We start from the raw sequence: 10735 nt of genomic DNA, 5'->3' as shown, positions 1-10735 counted from the left end.
GCTCTAAATACTAAACTATGATAAACATAAAACTAGAAACAAATTAGACACAGATTGCAAACCTCAATTCTACAGTTGCTCCCAACGTCTACCGCCTCAGTTTTGGAATGATTTGTTGTTTATTCATGTATTCCACAGATGCAGGGTACATCAGGTTGATTGTGGAGATTTAATCTGCTGCTCCTGAGGCTTCATGGAGAGATTTCCCTTTCTTTTCTTTGCTAGCATCACTCCTAGGGTTCAGCTTTGGTTTTGGCCCCGCCTCTGCATGTAGGTCCCCCTCTGGCATATGTTCTTCACCCAGACAGGAGGGGGTTAAAGGAGCGGCTGATTCAGGGGCTCTGGCTCACTCAGGCTGGTGGGAGGGAGGAATGCTGGGCAAGCCTGTGGCAGCAGAGGCCAGCATGACATTGCAACAGCCTGTCGTGCACTCTGTGTTCTCCTGGGGAATTTGTCCTTGGATCACAGGACCCTGGCAGTGGCGGGTTGCACAGTCTCCCAGGAGGAGAGGTGTGGAGAGTGACCTGTGCTTGCACACAGGATTCTTGGTGGCTGCAGCAGCAGCATTAGCGTTTCATGCCCGTCTCTGGTGTCTGCACTGATAGCAGTGTCTTGCACCCATCTCTGGAGCTTGTTTAGGGGGTACTCTGAATCCCCTCTCCTCGCACACTCCGAAACAATGGTCTCTTAACTCTTAGGCAGTTCCAAACTTTTTCCCGGACTCCCTCCTGTCTAGCTGTGGCACACTAGCCCCCTTCAGGCTGTGTTCACACAGCCAGCCTCAGTCCTCTCCCTGGGATCTGACCTCCAATGCCGAAGCCTCAGCTTCCAGCCCCACACACCCCGGCGGGTGGGCAGACAAGTCTCTCAGGCTGGTGAGTGCTGCTCGGCACTGATCCTCTGTGTGGGAATCTCTCCACTTTGTCCTCTGCACCCATGTTGCTGTGCTCTCCTCCATGACTCTGAATCTTCCCCCTGGGCCACCTCCTGTCTCCACCAGTGAAGGGGCTTCCTAGTGCATGGAGACTTTTCCTGCTTCACAGCTCCCTCCCAGAGGTGTGTGTCATGTCCCTACTTTTTTTTTGTCCCTGTTTTTCCTTTTTTCTTTTGCCCTACCCAGGTACATGGGGAGTCTCTTGCCTTTTGGGAAGTCTGAGGTCTTCTGCCAGCATTCAGTAGGTGTTCTGTAGGAGTTGTCCCACATGTAGATGTATTTTTGATGTCTTTGTGGGGAGGAAGGTGATCTCCACATCTTATTCCTCTGTCATCTTGAAGGTCCCCCTCCATGCCTACATCTTTTAGCCATTTCAACTCTTCCTGTGTATTTCTGAAAAATTAATTGCTCTAAAGCATATATTTCATGTATCACTCACCTGTCAAGAAACTCACTTGGCTTTCCTATGGAATAAAGTCCACACTTTTCATCTTAGCCTTTAAAGTTTCCCACAATCTGGCCACAATCTAGCTTCAACACTGGCTGTGTTCCAGCCAAACTGAGCCATGAAATATTCTGTAAACCACTCATGACCTGTGAATATTTGACTCCATTATTGCCATCTGGAATGCCTCACCTTCCATATGTATTTTTGTATGATGAAATATTCAGCCTTAGTGATGAGTTAATTACTTTCCTTACCAAGAGCCTGCATTTGTGTCACTTATATTGCTTATCACTCTACCATAGTTTATGAATATGTTTTATGTCTACATCTGTTTGGTAAATGTCTACCTACTAAGGATTATTTTTGTTTTCTTTGCAATCCACACTGTGCTCAGCATGGTGCCTTTCTCACAGCAGACTCATTACATATTTAACTGAAATCATTGAACTAAAATGTGAATGCATCTTATTTTCCTCTTCATGTTTTCCAAGGTGCCATGCTTGGAACTGAATAGTAAATGTTCCAAAGTTGACATGATATGTATTCTTATGTTATTAAACCAAAATCAAAACTGTCCCATTTTGCATTCATTCTCATTATATTCTGTGGGACTGTCAAATGCTAAAATCTGATTTCACTTAGAAGAAATAGATAATCCCTACAATTAGTGATCTTGGAAAGGATAAAAACAAAACAAAACAAAAGCAAACCACGCTGCTATATCATTAGGAATATGGAAATCTGACTTTTGGAGTGCTGCCTTACTATGAACCAAATCACTGGGAGAATTTTTACCAATGAGCAAAATTTCTCATTCAATGGTTATATTTATTGCCTAAAACAGTGATTCTTAAACTTTTGGAGTTTGCTTTTATTTCATGATACCCATCTTCCTAAATGACCTGTCTTCTGAATACCAGTGATTTTTAAAAATGATTAAAATGAATTAAGATCTACTTTGTTCTGAAATGCTTTTAGGGGGTGGTGAAGTTTGAGATTTCTATGACACTCTTGGACATAATTTTGGACATCCTGTTATTGCACAAACAGATTAAGAAACCCTGTCCTATATCATTCAATGTTGTCAGTTTCCCAACAGAAACACATATTGTCCATTTATAAACATCTCTCCAGAATGAAATATGCAACGAGATATAATAAAATTTTCAGCATTTTTGAGTCAGGATTTAATGATATGGTGAAAGATGATGTCTGAAAAAATTTTGGTTTGATTTGCATAATCCATTAAGTCTCCATATATGACCTTTCTACATTTCCCACTAGCTGCTAAAACATTCAGCATTTCTTATTTGTTAAGTTCAAATAATTCAGGCAATGACTTTCCTACCCCTTGACAATTGTTTTTGTCTAAATATCATTTTATTAGAACCAGAATTTATCCTGTATGTTGCTGTTTTACCCAGTCAACATTTGCATAATGCTAAACATTTGTTGCCCATGTTTTTTGTTAACACCCTTCAAATTCTTTTAGCCCTACTCCCTCTTACTCATCAATTGGCCTAGCTGATGAATAAGATTTAATTCTTTTCATCTGTTTAAATAAATCAATTCCATATTTTTAACAGAACATTTCTATTCTTCATGTATTCTTCTTTGTATTCTCACCAACTTTTAGAAGACTTTCTGATACAAATATACCCAGAAAAATACTTAATGTGGTTTCTAAAGAGAAATATAGAAACAATAATTATCCTTAAATTAATTATTCAAAAGAAAAAATGTCTTCTAGCAAATGTTCCATTATCAAACCACATAATTAAGATCAACCTGTTCTCTACTGCCTCACAGGATTTGGCAGAGGAAGACTTTGAATTATCAACTGAAGAAGAGAGAGAAAAGAACCCTGAATAGATAGCTTACAGATGAGCCCACTAGATTTTTGCTAGTGTGCAATAAAGTCTGCAGAAAATAACTTATAATTGTCCTTTGTACTTCACGTGCTGTTTTATGTCAGTATGCTAAAGTTCCCATTGGTGTGATTAATTTTACATTAAATTTCAACTTTCCACTCTTGTTTGTGAATGGAACAGCCACACATATTGATCAGTATTTATCTTTGATCATCTTACATCTTTTTAAACAATTGAGAGTGAACATTGCGTGCATAGAATTTCATGGTGGCCTCCTATGACATATGTAATTTTGGAGAATCAGACTTGCTGTGTTGGCTGCCTCTAACTTTCTCCCCCAGGTAAATTCTACCTTCTTTCAAAAGGAAAACACTGTATGCCACAGTTATGAACATTTACCAGTGTAATTTGTGAAATTTAAAATATAAAAGAATTATAGAAAATATTCACCATACCTTATGTGAAAATACTCTCAGCATAAGCATATTTAATGTTGTTTAATAATATTTGTTATTTAAAACAGCAAAATATGGATTTCTTTGTTTATAAAGATTTTTCTCAATGAAAAGACATTTTAAGACACAAATACATAGCTGACCCTTAATTTACTATGAAACAAAATCCACCCATTTGAGCATACCTCCCTTCACAGCTCTGCAAGACTGCTGGCTTCATCTCCTGCGTTTGAGAACATTTTACCATTAAAATCACCTCTCATAATTACACAATAAAGACAGAACTTTTTATTCAGAACATCCATTAAATTTTGTACATGTTACTTTGGGGTGGAGGTCAAAGGGAGGCTTGTCTTATTCTCTGTTAATGTTTGTCACACTAGTGAATTAAGAGCTTCTCATCTTTACGGCCAAAAGAACATACTGCTAAGAAAGGGAGACACAATTATCTATCGATTTCTTATTCAACCATCATTATTACAAATCTTCTTTGTACTCGGCACTAAATTAAGTGCTGGGAATGTGGGGGAAAATAAACACACACAAGTACCCACTTCCCACACAGTTTCTGTCCTGTGAGGCTCTCAGTTCAGTGAGGAATAGAGACATATGAACTTATTATTATTGTACTTGGAGAGCCTTGTACATCACACTAAGATTTTGGATGGTATTTTAAAGAAGTACAGAGTTACAGAATGATTATATTGAAAGTTGGAAAAATAGCTTAATGGCCATAAGGAGGATGTATTGGAGCAGGAGAAAGAAGAGGCATTACTTTCACCTTATTTTCTTTATCTCTTTATTCTTCATCTCAAAAGAAAAAAAAAAAAAAGAAATGCAACAGAGAGAAAGGGGATGAGGCAGCAAGGAGAGCTTTAGGGGTTGAAAATAATGTAGGAAAGAGGTAGCAGATAAAGGAGAAGAAAGAAGATATGGGTATCACATTCTTGGTGCTCTTCAGCCAGATTAAGGGGAGAGCAAACAGGGCACCCAAGCCACGTCTCTGTTAGGGATTGCTAAAACATCACATGAACAGGTCAAAAAATATGGTGGCTGCTAGTTAACTAGGGTGTTCTCTTATAACTGTTGAAATATAAATTGAAATGGCTTCTCCCAAAGAAGACAACATTTTGGTAAGAAATTAAAACTAAATAGAATGCTCCTTATGTTCATAACTCTGCCCCAATTGTATAATGTTGATTATATCTTTAAATAATAGCAGTTTGCAGGGATGAAAAATTATTAGCTTGCCTGTTGCATCAAATGATAATCTTGGCTGGGGGTGCCCCATGTCTCTGTCAGTCCTTGAATATGCTTTAGAAATTTTGTCCTTTCTATAGGAATGAATAAGAAGGGAAAAGAGAGATCAGAGAGGAGGAAGCTGTTTGGAGAAAGAGAAACACTAGCTTTAGTCCAACCACACATAAGTACAAATGCATCTGATATAACTTTTAAAAAATTGACAGTCTTAGAATTATAAACAAGATCCAGTGGGAATCAGAGAGGAAATTCAGAACCTCAAAGATGAGCTAAGAGATTTTTACTAATAAAAATAGCACATTAAAATAATCTTATCAAGGGTGAAAGAGATAACAAGGGAGAATGTCATATAGATACTTAATATTAGTTCCTTTAAACCGTAAGGGAACTTGACGAGGTTACACTACACAGTTGCCTAGAAACTTGACAAATATTAGGTGAGCCTACTCCCCAAATAAATTTCCTTTACACTGAACAATGGAGACTTTACAATGAAGCGTCTAATATTGTCTGTAAATGTTGTTGTTTCCCCTACCCTTACTTATAAATAGTTCCACACTTAAAACAGTTTCCTAGACTTGCTAATTATTTAGAAGTACCTGGTGTGTTGCACAATATCCCCCAACATGCCACAATCTAGCCCAAGACTGTAGTCTAAAGAAAAGAAAAAAATGAAAGAAGAAAGACAAATAATAGAGAAAAATGGGTTATGTGTTGGAAAATCAAACACAAAACTATCTATATTCTCACCTATGCCCACTGTAACTCATTTCTGAATATCCTGCTAATAACTTAGCCAGTGCCCAGGCAATAATGATGCAGAAGTACATACTTAATGTACATTCATAATATGGGATTCTGATTCCTATGATAAAATTCAGCTCACTCTATCCCACTTGATTTTGGTTACCTCAAACATATTCTTGGGGAAAAAAGAGTTTATTTAAAATTTTTTCTCTTCCCAACATTAGAATTTAGAGTGCCTATTTTAAACTTAACAAGAGACAGTTTTGGGGTGTCTGGTGACCATTAGATCCAAATCTTGGTAGAATATGTTATTTCAAATGAGATATGGGTGAAAGGGTAGGAATGGGAGTATGTGACCAGAACAGAGTTGGCTGGTCTGCCTACCACCATCATACGGGGAACAGAACATAAGAGAGAGTAAAAGTAATTTTAAGAGACACATATCCTTGATGATGGTTTCTGTCAAATTTAGCCAATTACAAGTTCTCATGTTTTCAGAATTAGGATATTTGTTCTTCTACTCTGTGAAAGCTAATTAGCACAAATTAAATCCCAGGCATGGTGAGCAAACCATTGCCTTATGGAGCTTACTGTCTAGTGGGAAATAAGGACATTGATCAAACTAGCATGCAATAAATATAGAATTTGATATGCTTACAGTCCAGTGGGAGAGAAAGACATTAATCAATGTTTTTCTCACATATGTGTAAATATTTAATTTGATGTATAGCAATAAATGTGTCATTTAGGTGTTGTGAAGAATTAGATATACAATGCTAGGAGCATTTAACACAAGAATACTTCTGTTATTGATGAACATTTTGGATGTCAAGAGTATGCTGGAATGATCCTTTGTAATGTAAAAGACAATTGCTGAGAAATCTATAGCACTAAAAATATAATCATAGAGGGGCTTTCCTGGTGGCACTGTGGATAAGAATCTGTCTGCCAATGCATGGGACACAGGTTCGAACCCTGGTCCGGGAAGATCCCACATGCCGCAGAGCAACTAAGCCGGTGCGCCACAACTACTGAGCCTGCGCTCTAGAGCCCGTGAGCCACAGCTACTGAAGCTTGCATGCCTAGAACCCCTGCTCCGAAACAAGAGAAGCCACCGCAATGAGAAGACCGCGCACCGCAACGAAGAATAACCCCCACTCGCCACAACTAGAGAAAGCCCATGCACAGCAACAAAGACCCAACTCAGCCAAAAATAAATACATTTGTAAAAAAGAAAAAAAAAAAAAAATATATATATATATAATCGTAGAAAAGAGGTATAGTCACAAATCAATCACCTAATCTCAAGAATCTGGAAATAGAAGAGCAAAATAAACCCAAAGCAAGTAGAAAGAAAGAAATAGTAAAGGTAGATAGACATCAATGAAACTGAAAACAAAAAAATAGAGAAAAATCAGTGAAACAAAAATCTTATTCTTCAAAGATATTAATAAAATTGATATCTCCAGCAAGAGTGACAAAGAAATAAGGAGAAAAGACACAAATTACCATACCAGACATGAAATATAAGATATCACTACAGACTCTATAAACATCAATAGGATAAAGGAATACTACAAAGAGATTTTGACTGTATCTTGACTATCTTAATGTCAATATCCTGGTCATGAATTGTCCGTGGTTTTGCATTATGTTACTATTGAGACAAACTGTACATGGAATGTACATAAATATCTGATAATACACGTTTGACTCCAATTTTTAGGAGTAAATTGATTGAGAATGTAGGTTGCAGACAGACAATGGGGAAATCTTGAAAGACAATAAAGAATGTGGACTTTTTTTCTAAGTTGTAAAAAAATGGTGGGTGGTTTTTAAATTGAGGAACAGATGTTCAGTGCCTTACTTCAGGATGAAAGACACTAGACACCAATGTGGAAAAACTTTTAATTCCAAACTATGGCAGTGAGATTTACAAAGTAAGTGTTCTTAAAAGAAAACATACCCTTGATACATGGACTTTAAAATTAAATACAATTCATCAGAGTTGGCAAAATGTCCTCCATTGGTTTCCATCTCGGGCTCCTGTCTGTTGGCGACTCATTCTGTGACCTCAAAGAATACATCAGAGTTTTTTTAACCCAACCTTCTAAAAATCAGTTTGGCTGCATGGAAATAGAGAAAATTTAGCTTAGTATATAAAAGCTATAAAGAGTAGTTATGACTCAAGAAGCTATAGATTGTGAAGTTTACATACTTATTACTAACCTATAATACTGAACATTTTTCTATCTCTTTATAAACTGGAACTATAGTTTTACAGCTAAGTTCTGAGATAACATAGGCATTACAAAAAGTTAATATTTCCAGGAACTTTTATTTATATGCCTGTCCATACGTTATAATTTCCAAATAAATTTCCTAGTCAATATGACTTTTTTTTTAACCTGGAGCAGAAAAGTTGAAGAATATTTCTAAGAAAGATTTTTTAAGAATCTTGATGGATCCATTTGAGATTTAGAAGATCTATTTAATGATATTTTAAAATTGACGTATAATTTATAATGTGACTTAGGCACTAATAATTCATTAACTTGCCATTTAGGACTGAGTTATCAAAATAACAATAGGCAAACTACTTGTCCACTCTGAATACAGATAAAATTCTGTGGCACAATTTTGCAGCCCAGTCCCTTAAATGTTGTTAAGACTTGGGGTTCATTCTAATCCTCTCAGATACTTCTCTGAACCTTTAGTAAATCACATTGATCTAGGAACAGAGCTTTATAAGTAAACCGTCATTTTGACATCTATCTATGAATTTTCTAGGCTGACTACAGCTTTGCCTATCAGATGCCACTCATTGCAAGTAAAATATAATTTCTATCTCAAACTCTGATTTTAATCCAATAATCAACACCCCCAGAACACAGAGCCATTTGCAGAAAATGAAGATTTATATGGTATGTTCCTCCACGGAATCAATAATATGTATCTTGGGAGTTTGGTTTTACTAACACAGAGGTCCTTAGATGACAAATGCTGCTATTTCCAAGGAGAAGTTTATCTGCCCATTATAATCAATCTACCTGCAAAAAATGAATAGAGGGTTAAATCAAGGGAAAAAAACCCTCCTCTATTAAGTCAAAATTAGGTCAATCAGTATTAGACAAAGGAAAAAAGCAGTAGAAAGCCTAAAATATTGTCTTCATGGGCAGCCATAAGATCACAATATTGATTATTCAGCTCAGCTTATGTACATCATTCTTACCAGAAGATGAAAATAATTGTAGAATTGATATGTCTTTTGTGATTTTAAATGGCAATAAAATTTAGTCATTTTTTATAACTTGTATAGTATTACAGGGAAAAGAAACAGCCAAAAAGAGATTTTGCAGCTCTTAGCACTGAAAAGATTATGGTTTTCCCTGCTTTGGTTTAAAATCAAAAAAGAAAACAAACCTAAATTATAAAGTAATTATAAGGGATCAAAATGTTCTGATTTTTGGCATAAAAACAAGTTCAACAATTTTCGAAATATCAAAAATCGTTATTTCAAAAACGTTTTTGGTGCCCTACATTGCTGCTGCATGCAATTTGTTGCCTCATGGATGAGACTAACGGTCATGCCAAGACATATTTTTCTGATCGGTCCAATGGTCTCTGAAGTCACAACATAATACCTTTTATTTTGTTGGAAGGATGAGCATGAGGTGGTTATGAGAGTGGTATGAATGGGGCAACCAAGAGAAAAATAACAACTTTACTACTGCTGTTATAGTTTTAATGAAAACCAGATGTTATTATTCCAAATGAGAACTAGCCAACACATCAACTTAGTCACACATTAAGTTGACAACAACCCTTTTTACAGTTTTTACAGTGCTAGAAATCTGTAAAAGATGTCAATTCTAATAATCACCTTTTTTTTTCAAATATGCTTATGAGTGTGGGTAATATAATTTGAAAACCTTTGGCCATTGGATATTAAAATCCAAATTCATTTGTTCTCTACGAATATGAAGTCTGGAACACCTGTTTTATTGTGAATAGATAATGTTAATGAGAACCTTCTTGAACTGAATTTGGTCCGTATTGCATTTCTAATGCTCTTTCCTTACTAGTTTTTGGTCTTAAATTTGCTCCTCTGCCTGACAAATTACCCCCTATTCAAATTTTACTAATGAACCTAATATTTTCCCACTGAATCAGAAAAGATTAGTTTATCTTATTTTAAAAGGAAGGTAATTTTCCATGGGGAAATGTGTGAGATTTTAATTCTCCGTATTCTAATTCACATATTTCTAACCAAATTCCGTTCAGCTGACAGTGTGAAAATTAGCGACTTTTATAACATAACTTACCTGTGCAGGAATGGACTGCACAGAGTGAAAACTGTCACGTAGTTAATGACACACAGGGCCTGGGTCAAAGGTTTGAATTCCAGTCTTTTTCTGCCACTTTTAGCTTCATTAATTTGCATAGTAACAGCTTCTCTCACCCAATTTCTTTCCTGTTAAAGATTAATAAATGCTAAATTAACAATAAAGTGATAATAATTTAAAAAGACATATCATGCCACTCTGAAAATTTTGAACAGCCTAAACTCTGGCAGGAATTAAGGAAAAATAGATCTTGATTGTGGAAACAACAGACAAAATTAAGAGATAATATAGATGTATGTTAAATTCAACTGCTTTAATAGAGAATAGTGAGTCTTCAATTGTATAAAAAATACCTAGGGTGTTAATCGACTGTTGCTTCCTTATAAGTGACAGTACGATTTAATTGCCTAAAAAATCATGAAAGCTCATGTTGCATTTGTGGTCATGTGGAGAACAGAGGTCATTATCTCGAGAACCACAATGTTGCCAGAAATTATTGAAGCAAACTTCCAACTGGTTAAATGGTTCCCTGTCTTTATTAGTGCCCTCCTTCTAATTCATTGTACACAACTGCAGAATGACATTTTGAAATTTTAACATGAATCTCTCCAGCTTAAAATGAGGCCAGCATCCTCTATTGCTTTAGGCAAAATTGTCCAAACCCATTAGCATGC

The sequence above is a fragment of the Eschrichtius robustus genome, chromosome 5 (assembly GCF_028021215.1).
Source record: "Eschrichtius robustus isolate mEscRob2 chromosome 5, mEscRob2.pri, whole genome shotgun sequence".
Taxonomy (NCBI): Eukaryota; Metazoa; Chordata; class Mammalia; order Artiodactyla; family Eschrichtiidae; genus Eschrichtius; species Eschrichtius robustus.
The sequence above is the reverse complement of the archived record's forward strand: the minus strand, read 5'-3'. Positions refer to the sequence as shown.